Genomic DNA, 12,638 nt, shown 5'->3' on the forward strand with positions numbered 1-12,638 from the left:
GAGGCCAAGTCAATGGGTATTTTTAATGTAGAGATAAATAGATTCTTGATTAGTAGACTAGATGGGCTGAATGGCTTAATTCTACTACTATTCCTTATGACCTTATAACCCGCTGAGTTACTCCGGCACTTTGTGTCTATCTTTGGTATAAAACAGCATCTGCAGTTCCTTCCTCCACACCATATGCCACCTTTGCCACTGTTACCTACTGGTAAGGGTGACAACTGTCCCGTATTAGCCGGGACATCCCGTATTTTGGGCTAAATTGGTTTGTCCCGTACGGGACTGCCCTTGTCCCGTAGTAGGCCCGGGGGGCACTGTGGGCCCGGACACTGTAGGCCCGGACACTGTAGGCCCGGACACTGTAGGCCCGGACACTGTAGGCCCGGACAGTGTAGGCCCGGACAGTGTAGGCCCGAACAGTGTAGGCCCGGACACTGTAGGCCCCGATAATGTAGGGCCGGACACTGTAGGCCCTGACACTGTAGGCCCGGACACTGTAGGCCCGGACAGTGTAGGTCCGGACACTTTAGGTCCGGAGGCCCGGCGCCGCATAACGGAGGTTGCGTAGCAACCCACCTCCCAGCTCGGGCGGCCACCATTGGTGGAGCGGGAGCACGTGGCCGCTGGATGGGTGAGGTCATGTGGGGCGTGGGGCGGTGACGTCACCTTGTCCCTTATTTGGGAATGGGATAGTTAGCAACCCTACCTACTGGTATTGCCACAATTTCATTCTCAATGCTGGTAGCTTCTGAGACGTCTTTGAAGTCTTTGACGAACTTACGTGGATAGGAAAGGTTTAGGGGAATATGGACCGAATGCAGGCTGGAGAGACTAGAGTAGATTGGGCTTCTTGGTCGGCATGGGCAGGTTGTGTCGTAGGGGCTGTTTCCATGCAGTGAAGAAAGCGAATGGTATGTTGGCATTCATAGCGAGGGGATGTGAGTATAGGAGCAGGGAGGTTCTGCTGCAGTTATACAGGGCATTGGTGAGACCACACCTGGAGTATTGCGTACAGTTTTGGTCTCATAATCTGAGGAAAGACATTCTAGCCTTAGAGGGAGTACAGAGAAGGTTCACCAGATTGATTCCTGGGATGGCAGGACTTTCATATGAAGAAAGACTGGATAGACTTGGCTTGTACTCCCTGGAATTTAGAAGATTGAGGAGGGATCTTATAGAAACTTACAAAACTCTTAAGGGGTTGGACAGGCTAGATGCAGGAAGATTGTTCCCCATGTTGGGGAAGTCCAGAACAAGGGGTCACAGTTTAAGGATAAGGGGAAAGTCTTTTAAGACCGAGATGAGAAAGTTCTTTTTCACACAGAGCGTGGTGAATCTGTGGAATTCTCTGCCACAGAAGGTAGTTGAGGCCAGTTCATTGGCTATATTTAAGAGGGAGTTAGATGTGGCCCTTGTGGCTAAAGGGATCAGGGGGTATGGAGAGAAGGCAGGTACGGGATACTGAGTTGGATGATCAGCCATGATCATATTGAATGGCGGTGCAGGCTCGAAGGGCCGAATGGCCTACTCCTGCACCTATTTTCTATGTTTCTATGACTCTAAGTCGTTCACTCCTTCAGGCCATTACTAACACCAGACACTGTTTTTTGCTTCACTTCATCCCCTCTGGATGCTGTGCAGTCATAGAGTATTACAGCATGGAAACAGGCCCTTCGGCCCAACTTGCCCACACTGACCAAAATGCCCCATCTGTACTAGTCCCACCTGCATGTGTTTAGTTTCCCATTTCCCACTAAACCTGTCCTATCCATGCCCCTGTCTAAATGTTTCTTAAATGTTGCGATAATCCCTGCCTCAAATACCTCCTCCGGCAGCTCGTCCCATACACCCACCACCCTTTGTGCAAAAAAAGTTACCCCTCTGGTTCCTATTAAATCTTCCCCCTCACCTTAGACCTATGTCCTCTTGTTCTTGCTTCCCCTACTCTGGGCAAGAGACTCTGTGCGTTTAATCGATCTATTCCTCTCATGATTTTATACACCTCTATCCACTCCCAGTCTGACCTTTCTGTCATGGGCCTCCTCCAGTGCCATAGTGAGGCCCACCGGAAATTGGAGGAACAGCACCTCATATTTCGCCTGGGCAGCTTGCAGCCCAGCGGTACGAACATCAACTTTAGATAGTTCCTCTGTCCCTCTCTTCCCCTCCTCCTTCCCAGATCTCCCTCTATCTTCCTGTCTCCACCTATATCCTTCCTTTGTCCCGCCCCCCTGACATCAGTCTGAAGAAGGGTCTCGACCCGAAACGTCACCCATTCCTTCTCTCCTGAGATGCTGCCTGACCTCACGCTGAGTTACTCCAGCATTTTGTGGAATAAATACCTTCGATTTGTACCAGCATCTGCAGTTATTCTCTTACACCTGATCCTCCTGCGCTCAAAGTCCCAGCCTGCTCAACCACTGCCTGCAGCTCAGACTCTTGAGTCTTGCCTGCATCCTCGTCGATCTTCTCTGCGCCCTTTCCAGCTTGAATTTTAATTGCTGTGCTACGGTGCGTTTACCCACCAAGTCAATCACATACTTGGTGGGTAAACAGGGAAAGTCCTCAGTGAGCAGCCATTCATTCACGATATGTGGGATGGTCTGGTCTGGATATCTGCAGTCTGTCTGTCATCCCCCACGTGTGCAGGTGATGGGCCGTTCTTGCATGGAGGGTGTGGATCTTGTTCAGGGTCAGCCATGGCTTGCGATGGAGGTCAAATCCCGGTGGTCTCACTGTGGGGTCTGTGATGACCTCTCCTTGTCCCGGGCCTAATATGGGACAAGGGCGGTCCCGTGCGGGACAAACCAGGTTGGCCCAACATACGGTATGTCCCGGCTAATACGGGACAGTTGGCAACCCTACATGTTGGGACCCTTCTTCATAAGTCTGAAACATCATCTGTCCACATTCTCCAGAGATGCTGCCTGACCCGCTGAGTTACTCCAGCACTCTGTGTCTATCTTTTTTAAAAACTGTTGTTGTTCGGCTTCTTTTGTGAAATTATCTTTGTTCGATTTGGTGGTCTGAAGCGATAAGGAAATATTAGAGTCATAGAGTGAGACATTGTGGAAACAGGCCCTTCGGCCCAACTTGCCCACACCGGCCAACATTGTCTCTGCTACACTAGTCCCACCTGCCCGCGCTTGGTCCATATCCCTCCAAACCTGTCCTATCCATGTACTTGTCTAACTGTTTCTTTAATGTTGGGATAGTCCCAACCTCAACTACCTCCTCTGGCAGCTCGTTCCATACACCCACCACCCTTTGTGTGGAAAAAGTTGTCCCTCAGATTCCTATCAAATCTTTTCCCTTTTACCTTGAACCTATGTCCTCTGGTCCTCTCGGTTCACCTACTGGCTCACTGAAACTGAACCAAATAAGCTCCAGGCGTTCCTGCAGTCTACCTTCAGCAACAACCCCTTCCCTTCCCCTGAGCTGTCTTCTATTTGTTTCTGTTTTCAAAATCCACCGCTCGTGCCCACCCTTGAGGCAGAGGTAGATATATTCCTGATTAGTACGGGGAGTCAGGGGTTATGGGGGGAAGGCAGGAGAATGGGGTTCGGAGGGAGAGATAGATCAGCCGTGATCGAATGGTGGAGTAGACTCGATGGTCCGAATAGCCTAATTCTACTCCCATCACTCATGATCTTATGATCTTGACCGTGCGTGAGACCATCAAAAGCGTCAGGCGTTTGCATTAGAGGTTAAAGCCTCAGTTCACAAGAGAAAGAGCACTGAGGGTAGAGAGGGGAGCAGGGGAATTGAGCCTCAGGATGCCTTTAGAAGAGTAGACTCATGTTGCATTAGTCCGGGATGAAGCCCATCATTTTAAAACCTGTTTGCCTTTGCTCAGCGTATAGCAGTGAGATGAGATGAAGCTATAGTCAGTTCATATCACAAGTAGTCACGGTGGCGCAGGGGTAGATTTTAGATTTAGATTTAGAGATACAGCGCGGAAACAGGCCCTTCGGCCCACCGAGTCCACGCCGCCCAGCGATCCCCGCACATTAACACTATCCTACACACACTAGGGACAATTTTTACATTTACCCAGTCAATTAACCTACATACCTGTACGTCTTTGGAGTGTGGGAGGAAACCGAAGATCTCGGAGAAAACCCACGCAGGTCACGGGGAGAACGTACAAACTCCGTACAGAAGGCGCCCGTAGTCAGGATCAAACCTGAGTCTCCGGTGCTGCATTCGCTGTAAGACAGCAACTCTACCACTGCGCCACCGTGCCGCCCAGAGTTGCTGCCTTACAGCCTTACAGCGCCAGAGGCCCGGGTTCGATCCCGACTACGGCTGCTGTCTGTACGGAGTTTGTACGTTCTCCCTGTGACCTGCGTGGATTTTCTCCAGTTTCCTCCCACACTCCAAGGACGTACAGGTTTGTATGTTAATTGGCTTGGTATAATTGTAAATTGTCCCTAATGTGTGTAGGATAGTGGTAGTGTCACTATCGCACATTAACACTATCATACACACCCTGGGGTCAATTTACATTTATACCAAACCAATCAACCTACAAACTACGTCGGGATAGAAACGTAGAAAATAGGTGCAGGAGGAGGCCATTCGGCCCCTCGAGCCAGCACCGCCATTCATTGTGATCATGGCTGATCATTCCCAATCAGTAACCCGTGCCTGCCTTCTCCCCATATCCCTTGATTCCACTAGCCGCTAGAACTCTATCCAACTCTCTTTTTAATTCATACAGTGAATTGGCCACCACTGCCCTCTGTGGCAGAGAATTCCACAAATTGACAACTCTCTGGGTGAAAAATGGGATGTGGGAGGAGACTGGAGATCCCACATGGGTCACGGGGAGAATGTACAAACTCCGTACAGACAGCACCCGTAGTCATAAACGTGGGCAAATTTCCAGTGTGTTGAAACATCCAGCAGTGGAAATTTCAAATAAATTGTTTTAATCCCGTTTCAAAACATTGTTGTAAACCTGACTCTCCTGGTCTGTCTTGGTAACTTGATTTGCTTTTCTTGGACTTTGTCCACCATGGTTACTTGACTTGAAATTGGCTGTAAAGTTTAGCTGAAGCACACCGAATGATTATTTGGTCATTCCAAAGCCCAGTCATATCAATAGTAGATCTGAAATCCACGCACTCTGTGCTGCATCTAATCTTTCCGTCAATTCCACCCTTTTCTCCCAGGGTGGAAGTGTCACGGACAAGAGGCACCGCTTTGAAGTGAGAGGGGCAAAGTTTAAAGGAGACTAGACCAAGTGGACCCGTTGGGCCCAAACCTCTCCTGCATTGGTGCAGCACCCTCTCCTCCCCCCTCCCCTCCCCCCCCCCCCCCCTTCTCCTCTCCCCTCCCCTCCCCCTCCCCAGTCCCTCCCCTCCCTCCTCCCCTCCCCCTCCCTCCCCCCCCTCCCAAACCCCTCCCCCCTCCCTCCCATCCCCCTCCCCTCCCCGTCCCTGGTCCCCTCCCCCTCCCTCCCTCCTCCCCCTCCCCTCCCCCTCCACAACCCCACCCCCCCTCCCTCCATCCCCTCTCCCATCCCCCTTCCTCTCTCTCCCCTCCCCCTCCCCTCCCCCCCCCTCCCTCCCTGGGAGATATATTTAAACTTTAAAATGTGAATAACATAAAAAATATAACACCAATTTCAATGAAACTTCTTCCATTAGCACCAAAGGGACGACGGTGAGTAAGGTGGGCCCACACTCACTTCCCTGGGTGGAGGCAGATACAATTCTGGTGTTTAAGAGGCTTTTGGAGAGGCACATGGGATACACAGGGAATGGAGGGGTGTGGGTCGCACACGGGTGGAGGAGATTAGTTTATGGTGGATCACGGATAGGTGACATTTCGGATCCGGACCCTCCTTCGGACTGGTTTAGTGTTAGTTTCGGGCTACAGCGTGGAAACATAGAAACATAGAAAATAGGTGCAGGAGGAGGCCATTCGGCCCTTCGAGCCAGCACCGCCATTCATTGTGATCATGGCTGATCGTCCACAATCAGTAACCCGTGCCTGCCTTCTCCCCCATATCCCTTGATTCCACTAGGCCCTCCGGCCAACCGAGTCCACGCCGACTAGCGATCACCCCGTACACTAGTTCTGTTCTATGCACCAGGGACCATTTTACAGAATTAACCTAGCCAATTAGTTTAACTTGTAAGAGCACAAATTATAAATCCTACCTGTGTGATGGACTGGGTGTGGAATTTACTTGTCATTTTAGAGATACAGCATGGAAACAGGCCCTTAGGCCCACCGAGTCCATGCCAAACACTGATCACGCATTCACTATGGAATTCCCACTTTTGCATCCTACACCCTCGGGACAATTTTCAGAAGTTCATAAGTGATAGGAGCAGAATTAGACCATTCGGCCCATCCAGTCTACTCCGCCATTCAATCTTGGCCGATCTATCTTCCTTCTCAACCCCATTCTCCTGCCTTCTCCCCATAACCCCTGACACCTGTACTAAGCTAATGAACCTACAAACCTGCAGGTCTTAGGAAGGTGGGGGGGGGGGGGGAAACCGGAGCACCTGGGCAAGTTGGTCCGATGGGCCTCTTTCCACAATGTACCACTCTATGACCTGGAGAAAACCCACACGGCCACAGGGAGAATGTACAATCTCCGTAGAGGCAGCACCCGTAGTCAGGATAGAACCCGGGCCTCTGGCGCTGTGAGACAGCAACTCCACCAGGGTTTGCATCCTTTATTACCCCCAAACAGCTGAACACAAACTGCCTGAGACTCATTATTAGTGGTGGCTAGGATTGCCAACTGTCCCGTATTAGCCGGGACATCCCGTATTTTGGGCTAAATTGGTTTGTCCCGTACGGGACTGCCCTTGTCCTGTAGTAGGCCCGGGGGGCACTGTGGGCCCAGACACGGTAGGCCCCGACACTGTAGGCCCTGACAATGTAGGCCCCGACACTGTAGGCCCCGACACTGTAGGCCCGGACACTGTAGGCCCGGACACTGTAGGCCCCGACACTGTAGGCCCCGACACTGTAGGCCCCGACACTGTAGGGCCCGACACTGTAGGCCCCGACACTGTAGGCCCCGACACTGTACAGTGTAGGCCCCGACACTGTAGGCCCCGACCCTGTAGGGCTCGACAGTTTAGGTCCCGACACTCTAGGTTTCCGACCTTTTTGCTCCGGACAGTCTAGGTCCGGAGGCCCGGGCGCCACCTAACGGAGGTTGCGTAGCAACCCACCTCCCGGCCCGGGCGGCCGCCATTGGTGGAGCGGGAGCACGTGGCCACTGGCTGGGTGAGGTCACGTGGGGCACGGGGCGGTGACATCATCTTGTCCCGTATTTGGGAATGAGGAAGTTGGCAACCCTTCCGCCATTCATTCATGGCTGATCTATCTTTCCATCTCAACCACATTCTCCTGCCTTCCCCCCATAACCTTTGATGTCAAGCCCAGTGGGTTATGTTCAAAATGAAGCATTGGCCACTTCACCAGTCAAAGTTCCTCCTTTTTAGTTTGAGCTAATATGCCAGGAGTGGGCCAGTAGGAGGCAGGCCAGGGTATTGCCTCCAGCGCCTTCAAGGTCAGCTGCAGGAGGACACAGAGGAGGTCAGGCGAGGAGAGGGATGTGGGTTGGCGGGCTGAGGTGGTTGAAGATAACGAAGGAGGCCCTGCAACAGCCTGGGGCTTACCTGGGGCTTACTTGGGGCTTACCTGGGGCTTACCTGGGGCTTACCTGGATCGGGAGCAATCCTGCACATTAGCATGTGGACCCGACTTAGTGAAAGGCTTGGATAGAGTCAACGTGAAGAGGATGTTTCCACTAGTGGGAGAATCCAGAAACCAGAGGGCACAGCCTCAGAATAAAAGGACATATTTTGAGAAAGGAGATGAGGAGGAATTTCTTTAGTCAGAGTATGGTGTATCTGTGGAATTCATTGCCGCAGACGGCTGTGGGTAGGGTTGCCAACTTTCTAACTCCCAAATAAGGGACAAAAGGTGACATCACCGCCCCGTGCCCCACGTGACCTCACCCAGCCAGTGGCCACGTGCTCCAGCTCCACCAATGGTGGCCGCCCGGGCCGGGAGGCGGGTTGCTACGCAACCTCCGTTAGGCGAACACACTTGGCCCCGCTCTGGGTACACCCCCTGTTAGCCTACACTGTCCGGGCCTACAGTGTCTGGGCCTACAGTGTCCGGGCCTACAGTGTCCGGGCCTACAGTGTTCGGGCCTACAGTGTTCGGGCCTACAGCGGCCCCCCCGGACCTAATAAGGGACAAGGACGGTCCCTTACGGGACAAACAAATTTAGCCCAAAATACCGGATGTCCCGGCTAATGCAGGACAGTTGGCAACCCCAGCTGTTGAGGTTAAGTCAATGAATATATTTAAGGCAGAGGTTGAAAGATTCTTGATCAGTACGCATGTCTGGGTTATGGGGAGAAGGCAGGTGAATGGGATTGAGAGGGAGAGATAGATCAGCCATGATTGAATGGCGGAGTAGACTTGATGGCTCCTAGAACTTATGAACATAACTTTGGACTAGGTTTTTCCTTCTTCTTTTGTAAATGGCGCCAAAATATGGTGACGGGCGTACGAATTTCACTGTGCAGTGCACAGGTGACAATAAAGAACCTTTGAGCAATCCTCTAACTAAAGGCACTGCATATTAATGATAAATTTGAACTGGTTTCTGTTGATCCTATAGCCTGACCTCGCCCTGCAGAACAATGTGGCAGGCCATATATTTAACTCTGTGTTGCAGATGTTAGTTCGGCATTTCGGAGAAGAATGAAAAGAATGCCGGATTTTTTAAAGTCCTCTCTTTCCGATGCCTCAATTGAAGATTGAGCAACTTATAAAAATAGACACAAAGTGCTGGAATAACACAACGGGTCATGTAGCATACCTGGAGAACATAGATAGGCGACGTTTCCAGGGACATTTCTTCAGACCAGGGACCGCAGTGGCGCAGCAGTAGAGTTGCTGCCTCACAGCGCCAGAGACCCGTATTCGATCCCAACTACGGGTGCTACCTGTACGGAGTTTGTACGTTCTCCTCGTGACCGGCGTGGGTTTTTTGTTTCCCCCCACACTCCAAAGACGTGCAAGTTTAGTAGGTTAATAGGCTTCTGTAAATTGTCCCTAGTGTGTGTAGGATAGAACTGCGGCACGGTAGCGCAGCGGTAGAGTTGCTGCTTTACAGCGAATGCAGCGCCGGAGACTCAGGTTCGATCCTGACTACGGGTGCTGCACTGTAAGGAGCTTGTACGTTCTCCCCGTGACCTGCGTGGGTTTTCTCCGAGATCTTCGGTTTCCTCCCACACTCCAAAGACGTACAGGTATGTACAGGTTAATTGGCTGGGTAAATGTAAAAATCGTCCCTAGTGGGTGTAGGATAATGTTAGTGTATGGGGATCGCTGGGCGGCACGGACTTGGTGGGCCGAAAAGGCCTGTTTCCGGCTGTATATATATGATATGATATGATATGATAACTCGTGTGTGGGCAATCGCGGTTCGGCGCGGTGTTGATGGGCTAAAGGGCTTGTTTCCATGCTGTATCTCGAAACTAAATAAACTAAACCAGTCAGAAGAAGGACCACATGACCCCAATGCTCTACAGTGATACTGCCCGATCCGCTGAGTTACTCCAGCACTTTGTGTATTTTTTTTTCTGTAAACCAGTATCTGCAGTTCCTCGTTTCGACATAAAGCTACTTATACTGTTTGCATTGTTATCTACGAGAACTGTGTTTACAGTCCTGTTAGGCTGCCGCAGGTAGGGATTTCATTGTTCGGTTCTCGGTACATACGACAATTAATCGTGTACGTACAAGGTCTTGAGAGAAATAGACCGGGTGAATGCACAGTCTTTTGCCCAGATTAATTCCCGGAATGACGGGACTGTCATATGTTGAAAGACTGGAGCGGCTAGGCTTGTATACACTGGAATTTAGAAAGATGAGAGGGGATCTTATCGAAACATATAAGATTATTACGGGGTTGGACACGTTAGAGGCAGGAAACATGTTCCCAATGTTGGGGGAGTCCAGAACCAGGGGCCACAGTTTAAGAATTAAGGGGTAGGCCATTTAGAACGGAGATGAGAAAAAACCTTTTCAGTCAGAGAGTTGTAAATCTGTGGAATTCTTTGCCTCAGAAGGCAGTTGAGGCCAATTCTCTGAATGCATTCAAGAGAGAGCTCTTAAGGATAGTGGAGTCAGGGGGTATGGGGAGAGGGCAGGAATGGGGTACTGATTGAGAATGATCAGCCATGATCACATTGAATGGTGGTGCTGGCTTGAAGGGCCGAATGGCCTACTCCTGCACCTATTGTCTATTGTCTATGGTACGGGAATCAAGGTTCAATGTTTGTTTATTGTCACATGTATCAATTAAGGTACAGTGAAATTCAGATTGCCATACAGTCATCTTACCAATAAAGAGCAACAAGACACCCAAAATAATCTTTTTTTTTAACATGAACATCCTCCATAGCGACTCCCCCACCCACATTCCTCACTGTGATGGAAGGCGAAAAAAAAAGCTCTTTGTTCTCTCGTGGTGGGGGACTCGAACCATCCGTTGTCGGGGCGATCTTGGCTCCCGCAACCGGGGGTCGAGACCTCCGCGTCGGGGCGATCAAGCGCCCGCATCGGGGGGGGATCACAGCAAGAACAAGCGGACATAGGTCCAAGGTGAGGGAGAATGATTTAATGGGAACCTGAGGGATGACCTTTTTGCACAAAGTGGGTGTATGGAACAAGCTGCCGGAGGAGTTAGTTGGGGCAGGTGTTATCATAATAGTTACGAGACACTTAGACAGGTACACGGATAGGACATGTTTAGAGGGATATGGGTCAAGTGCAGGCAGGTGGGACGAGTGTAGATGAGGCATATTGGTCGGCGTGGGAAAGTAGGGGCAAAGAGACTGTTTCCATGCTGTGTGACTCTATGACTTGAAACACTCTTGTCTCTCACAACCGTCAAAGGTCATCGTTCATGGTGGCCAGTGGAACAGGTTATATTCATTGCCATGGTCTCTTCAGTTTAGTTTAGAGATATAGCGCAGAAACAGGCCCACCGGCCCACTGAGTCCGTGCCGACCAGCGATCACCCTGACCACAAGCACTATCCTGCACACTAGGGACAGTTTACAAATTTTACCGAAGCCAATTAACCTACAAACCTGTACGTGTTTGGATTGTGGGAGGAAACCGGAGCACCGGGGGAAAACCCACGCAGGTCACGGGAAGAACGTACAAACTCTGTACAGACAGCAACAGAGAGCTAGATAGAGCTCTTAAGGATAGCAGAGTCAGGGGGTATGGGGAGAGGGCAGGAACGGGGTACTGATTGTGGATGATCAGCCATGATCACGTTGAATGGCGGTGCTGGCTCGAAGGGCCGAATGGCCTCCTCCTGCACCAATTGTTTATTATCTATTAGAAACAGAAACATAGAAAATAGGTGCAGGAAGAGGCCATTCGGCCCTTCGAGCCAGCACCGCAATTCATTGTGATCATGGCCGATCGTCTCCAATCAATAACATGTGCCTGCCTTCTCCCCATATCCTTCGATACCACTAGCCCCTAGAGCTCTATCGAACTCTCTCTTAAATCCATCCAGTGATTTGGCCTCCACTGCCCTCTGTGGCAGAGAATTCCACAAATTCACAACTCTCTGGGTTCACAAATTCACAACTCTCTCACCTCAGTTTTAAATGGCCTCCCCTTTATTCTAAGACTGTGTCCCCTGGTTCTGGACTCGCCCAACATTGGGAACATTTTTCCTGCATCTAGCTTGTCCAGTCCTTTTATAATTTTATATGTTTCTATAAGATCCCCCTCTCATCCTTCTAAACTCCAGTGAATACAAGCCTAGTCTTTTCAATCTTTCCTCATATGACAGTCCCGCCATCCCAGGGATCAATCTCGTGAACCTACGCTACACTGCCTCAATTACAAGGATGTCCTTCCTCAAATTAGGAGACCAAAACTGTACACAATACTCCCGATGTGGTCTTACCAGGGCCCTATACAACTGCAGAAGAACCTCTTTACTCCTATACTGAAATCCTCTTGTTATGAAGGCCAACATTCAATTAGCTTTCTTCACTGCCTGCTGTACCTGCACGCTAACTTTCAGTGACTGGTGTACAAGGACACCCAGGTCTCGTTGCACCTCCCCCTTACCTAACCTAACTCCATTGAGATAATAATCTGCCTCCTTGTTTTTGCCGCCAACGTGGATAACCTCACATTTATCTACATTATACTGCATCTGCCACGCATCTGCCCACTCACTCAACCTGTCCAAGTCACCCTGCAACCTCCTAACATCCTCTTTGCAGTTCACACTGCCACCCAGCTTTGTATCATCCGCAAACTTGCTAGTGTTGCTTCTAATTCCCTCTTCCAAATCATTAATATATATGGTAAACAGTTGCGGCCCCAACACCGAGCCTTGCGGGCACTCCACTCGCCACTGCCTGCCATTCTGGAAAGGACCCATTTACTCCTACTCTTTGCTTCCTGTCTGCCAACCAATTTTCTATCCATGTCAACACCCTAACCCCAATACCATGTGCTCTAATTTTAGTCACCAATCTCCCGTGCGTGACCTTATCAAAGGCTTTCTGGAAGTCCAGATACACTACATCCACTGGCTC

At 50.5% G+C, this 12,638-nt stretch overlaps 1 protein-coding gene across 1 annotated transcript in view; it reads left to right on the forward strand.

Annotated features, from left to right (window-relative positions):
* LOC144594068 (protein lin-28 homolog B-like) overlaps positions 1-12,638 on the forward strand; it is a 204,213-nt gene that overhangs the window by 119,911 nt on the left and 71,664 nt on the right. The window lies entirely within an intron of this gene.

Source organism: Rhinoraja longicauda, chromosome 5, assembly GCF_053455715.1.
Source record: "Rhinoraja longicauda isolate Sanriku21f chromosome 5, sRhiLon1.1, whole genome shotgun sequence".
Taxonomy (NCBI): Eukaryota; Metazoa; Chordata; class Chondrichthyes; order Rajiformes; family Arhynchobatidae; genus Rhinoraja; species Rhinoraja longicauda.